At 40.7% G+C, this 12,248-nt stretch overlaps 1 protein-coding gene across 8 annotated transcripts in view; it reads left to right on the top strand.

Annotated features, from left to right (window-relative positions):
- Nucleotides 1-12,248, top strand: part of YAF2 (YY1 associated factor 2) — a 96,438-nt gene that overhangs the window by 40,925 nt on the left and 43,265 nt on the right. The window lies entirely within an intron of this gene.

Here is a 12,248-nt window from a genome sequence, read left to right as displayed (position 1 = left end):
AAATAGAAAAGGGGTGGGGGAAGAATGCAAGAAAGAAAGAGGAAAGATGGCTGCCTGGAGTGGGAGGTTCATAGTGTTGGCACAGAGTCCTGGTGGCAACAACAACAAATATATGAGGTGTAGGAGGGAGGAAAGGAGGAAGGAAGGAAGGAAAATCAGTGGTGTAGTAGTTACAGTTTAGTTTGCCCTACTTCTAAGATAGGGTGCCAGACACTGGGTTAGTCGCTAAACTTGGGGAAGTGACTAGGTTTCAGTGGCGTTTGTTTGTTTGTTGCTGTTTTAAGGAGTTTAAAGTTTTACAGGGGGAGATATATAAAAATTAACTAAGTGTGCTCTGTGTGGCTCTCTTTCCTGTTTCGCTCCTAGCCTACACCTACTCTGAGAGACAAATAGGAAGAGGGAAATGTCTTGACTTGAACCATGAGAAACGAGTGATGATATAGTGACAGCAATCCTATTTCCCATTGTTGTATGAAACTGTCAGAATAAACTGTAATGGTCACATATTATAACTTGTCACCATTGTATTTTCAAATCTTAGTGCACTGTCATGTGTTCAGTAGATACTGAGGTATTTGACATGAGTAAGTGATGTGCTTTCACATGTTACTCTCAGATTTGTGTCTAAAGCCCCGTTCTCAAGTAATCTGGACTTCATTTCTTTCGTTGTTACTATAGTCTGGAGTGACTTGATTGAGAGCACTGTATAGTTTTAACCTTGGATTGTTCTGTGCCAGCAGACTTGGGCTTGAGAAATGTTTCAATCTGTAGGAAATAATAGGCCTCCAAAACCCCAATTTATTGTCATTGTACTACATCCGGTATATATAAGTAGCTCAGGATGCCGGCCAGGCTTCCCTGGACTGAAGACCCTACCAATGTGTCCTGGAGCTCCGCTTCCCCAGAGACCCACCCTACTAGGGAAAGAGAGAGGCAGACTGGGAGTATGGACCGACCAGTCAACACCCATGTTCAGCAGGGAAGCAATTACAGAAGCCAGACCTTCTACCTTCTGCAACCCACAATGACCCTGGGTCCATGCTCCCAGAGGGCTAGAGAGTGGGAAAGCTATCAGGGGAGGGGGTGGGTTATGGAGATTGGGTGGTGGGAATTGTGTGGAGTTGTTTCCCTCCTACCTTGTGGTTTTTTTAAAATTAATCCTTTCTTAAATAAAAAAGAAAAAAAAAAGAGTGACCTAACATTGGTGTAGTAATAATAGTAATAATAATAATAATAATAACTTCTGTGTTCTCTGAGTCTTTATGTCCTGTTATCTCATTTGTAATTTTGTTCCCCTAATTTTGCCCCCACATTCTCCAAGTTTCCAGATGAACCATGAACTGTTTCTAGATGGTGCTAGTGTTTATAATATGAGATTTCTGCCATACTTTGAAGTCTGCCATTGTAGCTTATAAAAAGTACTGATTTTGCTTCCTTTCACCTAAGACAGCTGTGCTTTCCTTGGTAGCAAATGAATCAGCTCTAGGCATATAGAATGCTTCTTTCTTAAAGTAACGCTTTCCTCAGGAATAATAAAGAGTCTGGGTACCACCTGATGAAACCATTTTAATGATTTAAGACCTTACCCAGAAATCTGGGTCATTTCTTTTCTATACAGTCTAGTAAGCTGTCATTATCACACTGTCACTTTAAAATCATCTTCAGGGGGCTGGGTGGTGGCTCATCTGGTTCAGCACACATGTTACAGTGTGCAAGGGCCCAGGTTTGAGCCCCTGGCCCCCACCTGCAGGGGGAAAGCTTTGAGAATGGTGAAGGAGTGTTGCAGGTGTCTCTCTCCCTCTCTTTCACCCCCTTCCCTTTGGATTTCTGGCTGTCTCCATCCAGTAGATAGATAAATAAATAAATAAATAAATAGTCATCTTTTCAGCATGCACCAGAGAGAAACTAAATGCTACATGACCCAACAATTTTCAGTTCAATGTAAATGTTAAAGTAGTCATTTTACTTAATGACTTTACATACAATATAATTAACAGGGGGCCAGCAATAGCGCAGCGGGTTAAGCCACATGGTGCAAAGTGCAAGGACCAGTGTAAGGATCCTGGTTCGAGCCCCTGGCTCCCCACCTTGCTTCACAAGCAGTGAAGCAGGTCTGCAGGTGTCTATCTTTCTCTCGCCCCCTCTATCTCCCCTCCTGTCTCGATTTTTCTCTGTCCTATCCAACAACAATGACAGCAATAACAACAGCAATAATAATAACAATGATAAACAACAAGGGCAACAAAAGGGAAAAAATAGCCTCCAGAAGCAGTGGATTCGTGGTGCAGCAATAACTCTGGAGGCAAAAAAGAAAAAAAAACCCAAAATAATATGATTAACTGATAACAACTGAAATACAGTGCAGCCTCAACGCTAGCCCTGTGTGTAGTTTAAAATTTCACATGACCAAATCACAAAAAATAGAATGTTGGTTGCTTTTAATATATTGTTCAATTAACATCCAAAGTATATTTATTTCTTTTTATATAAATAAATTATTTTTAATATATGTATTTTTTGCCTCTGGGGTTATCCAGTGCCTGCACTATGAATCCACTGCTCCTGGAGGCCATTTTCCCCATTTTTGTTGCCCTTGCTCTTGTTATTGTTGCTATCGGATAGGTCAGAGAGAAATCGAGAGGGGTGGGGAAGACAGAAAAGGAGAGAAAGATAGATGCCTACAGACCTGCTTCACTGCTTGTGAAGTGTCTCCTCGGCAGGTGGGGAGCCAGGGGCTGGAAACAGGATTCTTATGTTAGTTCTTGAGCTTTGCGCCATGTATGCTTAATCCACTGCACGACCACCCAGCTCCTTTAATATTTATTTTTAAGTCATGTTTTCATTTTATTTATTCATATATCCACTTATTCATTTACTCATTTATTGTATAGAGACAGAAATTCAGAGGGAAGGAGGCAATAGAGAGGGAGACAGAGAGACTTTCATCACTGCTTCAGGACTTATGAGGCTTCCCTCCTGCGGGTGGTGATGGGGACTTAAACCCTGGTCCTTGCACATTGTAATGTGTGTGCAACCAAGTGTGTCATCAACCAACCCTGAGAAAGGATATTTTCAATTGACTGATTTCAACTGAAAGAAATATTCCATGGAGGTACCTCCCAGTCTTTTTCATAGTCAGTCTTTGCAGTTAGGAGTGTGTTTTGTACTTGGAGCACATCTCAGTTTAGCTGAGCCACATTCTAAGTGCTCAGTGTTACACACTTGGTCTCTCAATTTTAAAGTGCAGACATAGAGCATCTGAAAAAATACACTTAACCCGGTGCTCCACCACCCATCCCACAAGTTTGTGCTCCTTACTTAATACAACTTGCAGGTATTTCCTGACCTGCTCCTGGGCTTTTTTTTTTTCTTTTCTTTTCTCTCCTTCTCTTTTCTTTCCATTTCTTTTCTTTTCTCCTCTTTTAACTATTTTTTATCTTTTTATTAATGATTTAACATTGATTTACAAAATTACAAGGTAACAGGGATACAATTAGACACCATTTTCATCATGACAGTTCTGTGTCCCCATTCCTTCCATTGGAAACTGCTATGGTTCTTGAAAGGCCACAGATAGAGTTTACTATTATTTTTATAGGTGTCTACTTAACTATATGTATTATAGCCCATTTTTTTATTGATTTAATAATGATTGACAAGACCATATGATAAGAGGGGTACACTTCCATACAATTCCCACCACCAGAGTTCCTTATCCCATTCCCTCCATTGGAAGCTTTTTTTTTTTTTTTTTAATTTCTTTATTGGAAAATTAATGTCTTACATTCAACAGTAAATACAATAGTTTGTACATGCACAACATTTCTTAGTTTTCCATATAACAATACAAGAGAGGGGGCCCCATTAGATCCTCTGTCATCCTTTTTGGACCTGTATTCTACCCCTACCCACCCCAGAGTTTTTTACTTTGATGCAATACGCCAATTCCAGTTCAGTTTCTACTTGTTTTCTCTTCTGATCTTGTTTTTCAACCTCTGCCTGAGAGTGAGATCATCCCATATTCATCCTTCTGTTTCTGACTTAGTTCACTTAACATAATTTTTCCAAACTCCATCCAAGATGGACTGAAAATGGTGAAATCACCATTTTTAATAACTGAGTAGTATTCCATTGTGTATATATACCACAATTTGCTCAGCCATTCATCTGTTGTTGGACACCTGCGGAGAGGGAGAGAGAAAGAGAAAGACACCTGAAGACCTGCTTCACCGCTTTTATCCCCCTCTTCAAGTGGGGAGCCAGGGGCTCAAACCAGGATCCTTGAGTGGGTCCTGTGCTGTTAGAGTTCGGGGGCTCCAGCAGGCCGGGCTAGCTTCGCGGCGGTAGAGAGAGACTCGCGGACACACGGCTGGGCCGGGAAGCTGTATTTCTTTATTCACGAACAACGATTCATAAACTAAACCAAACTAATCACCACACAGATCTGTCCTGCATCCTTCTCTTCCCGCGGCCACACCAGAACTCTGGAACTACATAGAATAGGGGGCGGGGAGAAAGAGAGGCGCGAAACTAGCAAGGGCAAAACCAATTCTCCTGGCGGGGGGAGAGCGAGACCAAACCATTGTGAAGCATACAACACTTTTCTGGTTCCAGATAAGCATTTGTAGCATTTGTTCTATTCTCCTAAAAAATGTGGTTGGGATCTTGATGGAGATAGCATTAAATTTGTATATTGTGCTGGGTAGTATATTCATTTTAATAATGTTAATTCTCCCAGCCAAGAAACATGGAATATCTTTGTGTCTTTTTCAGTTTCCTTGAGTAGTGACTCATCATTTTCAGTATACAAGTCTTTCCATTTCTTTTTTTTTTTTTATATTTATTTATTTATTTCCTTTTGTTGCCCTTGTTTTTGTTGTTGTTATTGACGTCATTGTTGTTGGGTAGGACAGAGAGAAATGGAGAGAGATGGGGAAGACAGAGGGGGGAGAGAAAGATAGACACCTGCAGACCTGCTTCACTGCCTGTGAAGCGACTGCCCTGCAGGTGGGGAGCCAGGGCCTCAAACTGGGATCCTTCAGCCAGTCCTTGTGCTTTGCGTCCTGTGTGCTTAACCAGCCTGGCTCCCAAGTCTGTCACTTCTTTGGTTAGGTTTATTCCTAGATATTTTATTGTTTTTGTTGCTATAGAAAGAGGAATTCCGTTGACTTTTGTATGTTAATTTTGTAGCCTGACACCTTACTGTATTGCCTGATGATTTCCAAAAGCTTCTTGCTGGATTCCTTAGGTTTTTCTATGTATATTATCATGCCATCTGCAAATAGGGAGAGTTTGACTTCTTCTCTTCCAGTCTGTATGCCTTTAATTCCTTGCTCCTGCCTGATTGCTATGGCAAGAACTTCCAACACTATGTTGAATAGTAATGGTGATAGTGGGCAGCCCTGTCTAGTACCTGATCTGAGGGGGGAAATGCTTCCAGTTTTTCTCCATTGAGTATGATGTTGGCTGTAGGTTTGCTATATATAGACTCCACTGTCTTGAGGAATTTTCCATCTCTTCCCATTTTTTGTAGTGTTTTGATCATAAAGGGATGTTATATTTTGTCAAAGGCTTTGCATCTATTGATATGACCATGTGGTTTTTGGTCTTGCTTTTATTGATGTGGTGAATCACGTTGATTGATTTAGGTTTATTAAATCAACCTTGCATCTCTGGGATAAACCCCACTTGGTCATGATAGACAATCTTTTTTTTTTAATAATTTATTTCTTTATTGGGGAACTAATGTTTTACATTCAACAGTAAATACAATAGTTTGTACATGCATAACATTCCCCAGATTCCCATTTAACAATACAACCCCCACTATGTCATTCATCATCTTTCATGGACCTGTATTCTCCCCACCCACCCACCCACCCCAGAGTCTTTTACTTTGGTGTAATACTCCAATTCCATTTCAGGTTCGACTTGTGTTTTCTTTTCTAATCTTGATAGACAATCTTTTTAATATACTGCTGTATCCGGTTGGCTAGAATTTTGTTCAATTTTTTTGCATCTATGTTCATCAGAGATATTGGTCTGTAGTTTTCTTTTTTGATTGTGTCCCTGTCTGCTTTTGGTATCAGAGTGATGTTGGCTTCATAGAAGCTGGCAGGAAGTATTCCAGTGTCTTCAATCTTCTGGAAGACTTTTAAAAGTAGAGGTATTAGTTTTTCTTTGAAGGTTTTGTAGAATTCATTTGTAAAACCTTCTGGTCCAGGACTTTTATTCTTGGGAAGGTTTTTGATAACTGTTTCAATTTCATTAACTGTGATGGGCCTGCTCATATTATTTAGTTCCTTTTTATTTAATTTTGGAAGTTGGTAGCTATCTAGGAAATCATTCATTTCTTTCAGGTTCTCTAGTTGGGTGGCATATAGTTGTTCATAGAAGCCTTGCATGATATGTTGAATTTCTGCAGTGTCTGTTGTGATATCTCCTCTTTCATTTATGATCCAATTTATTTGTATGGTTTTCTTATTGTCAGTGTTATTTATTTCTGACCTAACTTTAGTTATTTCTGTCCTTCTGGTTGCTTTAGAGTTCCTTTGTTTTCTTCTTCTAGGTCTTTAGGATGTGCAATCAGGTTGTTTATCTGTGCTTTTTCTTTTTCTTTTTTTCCTAGTGTGTGCTTGTATGGCTATGAACTTCCCTCTTAGTACTACTTTAGCTGTGTCCCAAATATCTTGATAGCTTGTGTCTTCATTTTCATTGAACTCTCGAAACATTTTGATTTCTTCCTTTATTTGCTCTTTGACCCAGTATTTGTTAAGTAGTGAACTGTTGAGCTTCCACATTTGGGGACTATTACTAATCTTTTGTTGATTATTAAGTGTTAGTTTAATTCCATTGTGGTCTGAGAAGATGCTTGGGATGATTTCAGTGCTCTTGAATTTGCTGATGCTGTCTTTGTGGCCTAACATATGGTCTGTCCTTGAGAATGACCCATGTGGACTTGAGTAAAATGTGTATTCCAGGTTTTTACATGCAGGTTGGCTATTGTTTGGCAAGAAGTTGTCAGAGTTGGAAATAGAACTAGAAACTTGTATCAGGGAAGAGAGTAGCTCCAAAATATGGACAGAGAATATAATTACCATTAACTGTAGACCCCATCGATTTGATCTGGTGCCTGCACTATGAGTCCTCTGCTCCTGGATGCTGTTTTCTCCATTTTGTCATTGTTGTTGTTGGATAAGACAGAGAGAAATTTAGAAAGGAGGAGAAAATAGAGGGGAAGAGAAGGAGAGATACCTCAGACCTGCTTCACCATAACCAACAGCCCCCACTGGAGTGGTAGATTTGTTACAATTGGGGAACTTCAGTAGGGATGTCCCCTATATCCAGGGCTTATGTTAAGAGACACTCTTGGTATTGTGCATCCCTTGTTTTGCATAGATACATAATGACATGTATCCAACACTATTCAAAATGTTCTCACTGCTCTAAAATCTTTGGCACTCCACCTATTCATGCCTCTCTCCATTGCTAACCCCTGGAAATTACTGGCCATTTTATTGCCTCTCTGGCTTGGAGTTTTCCAGTGTCATATATTTAGAGCCATACAGTATAGAGCATCTTCAGATGGACTTCACTTAAATTTAAGTTCCCACTCAATTTTTAAAAACTTCTTTGCTTACTTCTTACAGCTTTATAATTTCATTTCTTAGTAGCTCAGGATAATATTACATCATGTGAATGTACTTTATTCTTAATTTACACACTTTATAATACCTCTGTTGCTCCCAAGGTTGGGTAATTAAGAATTGCTGCTGTAAGTTCCATCTGTTTGTCAACAACCACATTGTAATTCATTAACTGCCCAGTAAAGAAAAAAATAAATAAATAAATTGCTGCTGTAAATGTGCAGATTTTTATGTAGATTTTTATGTAAGTTTTCAACTTCTCTGGGTAAGAACAAAGTGTTGAGTTACTAGATTGTATGGTATGATAAGAGTGTATTTATTGTTTTTTGTTTTGCTTAGCCACCAGGGTTCTCACTAGGGCCAGGTGGCTACATGACCACTTCATTGCTCCCAGTGGCTCCTCCCATTTTAGTTTTCTTTGCTAAGAGAGTGTGAAAGGGAGGCTGGAGGGGAGGGAGGGAGGAAGGGAGAGAGACAGAGAAGGGAGACACTTGCAGCACTGCTACACCACTTGTGAAGCTTTTCTCCTGCAAAGGGAGACCTGGGACTTGAACCCAGGTCTTGGTGCATGATAGTGTGTGCTCTACCAAGTGGTATATTTAGTTAAGAAACTACCCAGCTGTCTTCCAAAGCACTGTTGTGTGATCCCACCAGCACTGAGAACTCCTGTTTCTGCATTCTCACAAGCACACATTGGTGCCAGTCTTCAAGACTCTGAGCGTTCTAGTAGAGCAGCCAGATAACTGTTTTAAGTTTACTCAGATCATGTTCTCCTGCTCAGAACTTTCCCAGCCTCCTTGTAGTTTTTCTGTTGTGTATAATGAAGGCCATAAATGATTTGGCTCTCTTCAAACTAACTTTACTGCTTTTCTTTCTTGCTCACTGCAATTCAAATTCCAATATTTCCTGAACATACCAGCCTTTTTGCCTCAGTATCTTCGTAGTTGATTTCACCTTCTCTGGAATGTTTTCCTTTTAGAGTTTGCATGGCCTGCTTTCTTGCCCTCACTCAGGATCCTGTTAAAGTGTGACTTCAGCAGAGGGGCTTCCAGCATTTCTGTGTAACTCTGGTCCCCACACCAGAGTGTGTGCTCCATATTGCTTCCAAATAATATAGAATACATCTATATTTTCTGAGGGGCTGTATCTGTACGTAAGTGGAACGGGTAAATGTTAGGTAAATGTCAATTTTATATCACAACATAAAATGTCATAATGTTAATGATTAAAGATGCTACGGTGGGGGGGGTCGGGCAGTAGCATAGCGGGTTAAGTGCACATGGTACAAAGCACAAGTACTGGCATAAGGATCCCAGTTCGAGCCCCTGGCTCTCCACCTGCGGCATGGGGGGGGGGTCACTTCACAAGTGGTGAAGCAGGTCTGCAGGTGTCTTTCTCTCCCCCTCTCTGTCTTCCCCTCTTCTCTCCATTTCTCTCTGTCCTATCCAACAACAATGACATCAGTAACAACAATGATAATAACCACAACAGTGATAAAACACAAGGGCAATAAAAGGGGGAAAAAAGCCTCCAGGAGCAGTGGGTTCATGGTAAGAGCCCCAGCAATAACCCTGGAGGCAAAAACAAAGAATGCGATGGTAGAGCAGCTGGTGGTAGCTGAGGCCCTCCCTGGGTTCCACATGCTGTACCTTATATAACCAAACAGTGTTTTATGTCTGTCTGTCTGTCTCTGTCTCTGTCTCTCTCTCTCTCATTCTTTAATAAGTCTTTTAAAGATTAAGTATATTGTGGGATGGGCCATATTCAGAGTATATAGAAATCTTAGTTTTATTGTGTAGCTTGTAAGTTTTGTGAGGCAGGGTTGTTTTTGATAGAGACAGAGAAACAGAGAGATGGAGTCACCAAAACCACAGCACTAAGGCTCCCTTTAATGTAGTAAAGGCCAGGCTCAAACCTGGTTGTGCATATGGCAAAGCAGCACATCATCCAAGTGAGCTTTTTTGCCAATCCCAGGGCTTTTTCTTTCTTTTTTTTTTCTACTTTACTATATTCCCATGTCTAGAATATTAGTGAAAGTAGTAAACGTTTAATAAATATTTACTGCAGGAACAAGGTTATATAAAGGAGCACAAATGTCTTTTTCATAAAAGTAACCCAGTTGTACTATGTGAAAAATGTAACCATAAACAGAATTAATGGCAGATTGCATAGTTGGGGAATTGGGGAGAGCAGGGTAGGAGGATAATAGCACCATCTTGATAAGATCTTTGGATCCAGACTGGGAGATTTCTAACTTTTTAGAGTGTGAATCTTTTTTTTTTTTTAATCTATTTATCATTTGATAAAGACAGAGAGAAATTGAGAGGGGAGGGGAGGTAGACAGAGAGATACCTGCAGCCCTGCTTAACCACTCTTGAAGCTTTTCCTCTGTAGGTGGGAACCAGGCGCTTGAGTCCAGGCACACTGTAATGTGTGCGCTTAACCAGGTGTGGCACCGCCTGGCTCCGTAGAGTGTGGATCCTACCAGTTAAAGGCCCTGGGGGAAAAAATCCAGTCCAGCAGTACATAGGAACTCCATGGACAGCACGAGGGTGAGGTCGGGAGCTCCATGGTTGGTGGAACCATGGAGCTAGGAAAGATCTTCAAGGAAGATAACTAGAAGATCTGGCTTGCTTAGGTTCAAATAATACAAAGGAGCTGTCCAAATGGAAGCGTGGGAGAAAAATTATCTCAGGGAGAAAGTCAGTGCAGCTACAGAACTTTGGAAGAGCTTCATGAGGTCAAGAGGTAAGCAGGCAGATCATGTGAAAGAAGTTTCTCTGAGTAAAGGTGAGCAACCCTGGTCTTGTTCTAGGTATAACAGCTATCCTGAAATGCTTAGCAGGAGGTAGATGACTTCCACTAGATCTCTACTGAGAAACTATTGTGTAAAAAATGACAGAAAGAGGGATTTTGGTAGTGCACCAGGTTAAGTGCACATGGCACGAAGTGCAAGGACCAGTGTAAGAATCCAGGTTTGAGCCTCCGGCTCCCTACCTGTAGGGGAGTCGCTTCATAAGTGGTGAAGCAAGTCTACTGGTGTTTATTATTCTCTCCCCCTCTCTGTCTTCCCCTCATCTCTCCATTTCTCTCTGTCATATCCAACAACGACAACATCAATAACAACAACAACAATAACTACAACAATAAAACAAGGGCAACAAAAGGAAATTAAAAAGATTAAAATAAAAAGAATGACAGAAAGAGTGATACATATGGGGGGCTGGGTGGAGGGTTAAGTGCACATGGCGCAAAGCGCAAGGACAGGAAAGGCAAGGACCAGCGCAGAGTCCAGGTTCCAGCCCAGGATCCTCACCTCAGGGAGTTCGCCTCACAAGCGGTGAAGCAGGTCTGCAGGTGTCTGTCTTTCTCTCCCCCTCTGTCTTCCCCTCCTCTCTCAATTTCTCTCTGTCCTATCCAACAACAATGACAGCAATAAAAACAACAATAACAACAACAAAAATTTTAAAAAATAGCCACCAGGAGCAGTGGATTCATAATGCAGGCACTGAGCCCCAGAAATAACCCTGGAGGCAAAAACAAAAAGTGATACATATGAAATGGAAAGACCAAATGGCACACTATTAGAACAGTCCACACATGAGATGATAGAACTTGTAGTAGTAGGTAAATGTTTGAGATGGGTAGTGAATGAATAGATCTGAAAATATATCTATTATGTATGTGACACCAAGGAATTTACCCAAGGATTAACACTGCTGAGTGGCCTCCCTGGGGCAACTTCCTCATTCTTTACTTTAGAGAGAGGAAGACAGAGAAGGGAGAGGAAGAACAGATAGCAAGGAGCCCATAGCTCTATCCTTAGACTCCTTTGTGGTGTTGAGGTAGTATGAGAAAGAATGACAAAGACAGTTAATGATTTTATATACATACTAAATGTATATAAATGTATACATACTATATATACATATACTAGCCAACCTTATTGTTTATCACTCAATTCCTAACATTCCAAATGGTGCTTGATGTAGGTCAGTAAGCATTTGTTTATGTGAAATAACTATACCAAAAGATGGAAAGTAACAAAAAGAATGAGTATTTAAAAAAAAAAAAAAACTAGAGGGGCCACGTGGTGGCACACCTGGTTGAGTGCACATATTACAATGTGCAATGTCCCAGGTTCGAATCCCTGGTCCCCGCCTGAAGGGGGAGAAGCTTTGTGAGTGGTGAAGCAAGGCTGCAGGTGTCTGTCTCTCTCCCTCTCTGTCTCCCCCTTCCCTCTTGATTTCCAGCTGTCTCTATCCAATAAATAGAAGGGGAAAAAAGTCAAGTATACTTGTTACTATAATAAATACCCATGACATAGTCTCAATATCTCCATATCTCTCTCTCTTTCTTTTGAGGAGGAGATGTTAACTATCTTGACCTTCAGCTATTTTTGAAAACGTTTTGCTATAATGGTCCGGTGTTCTCTTTTAAAATGCTTATTTATTTTCATTTGATAAGACAGAGAGAAATTGAGAGAGGAAGGGAGAAATTGAGGTGGGAGGAGAGAGACACCTGCAGCATTGCTTCACTGCATATGAAGTTTACCCTTTTGCAGGTGGGGACTGGGGCTTGAACCTGGGTCCCTGCATGGAC

The sequence above is a fragment of the Erinaceus europaeus genome, chromosome 5, assembly GCF_950295315.1.
Source record: "Erinaceus europaeus chromosome 5, mEriEur2.1, whole genome shotgun sequence".
NCBI lineage: Eukaryota > Metazoa > Chordata > Mammalia > Eulipotyphla > Erinaceidae > Erinaceus > Erinaceus europaeus.
The sequence above is the reverse complement of the archived record's forward strand: the minus strand, read 5'-3'. Positions and strand labels throughout refer to the sequence as shown.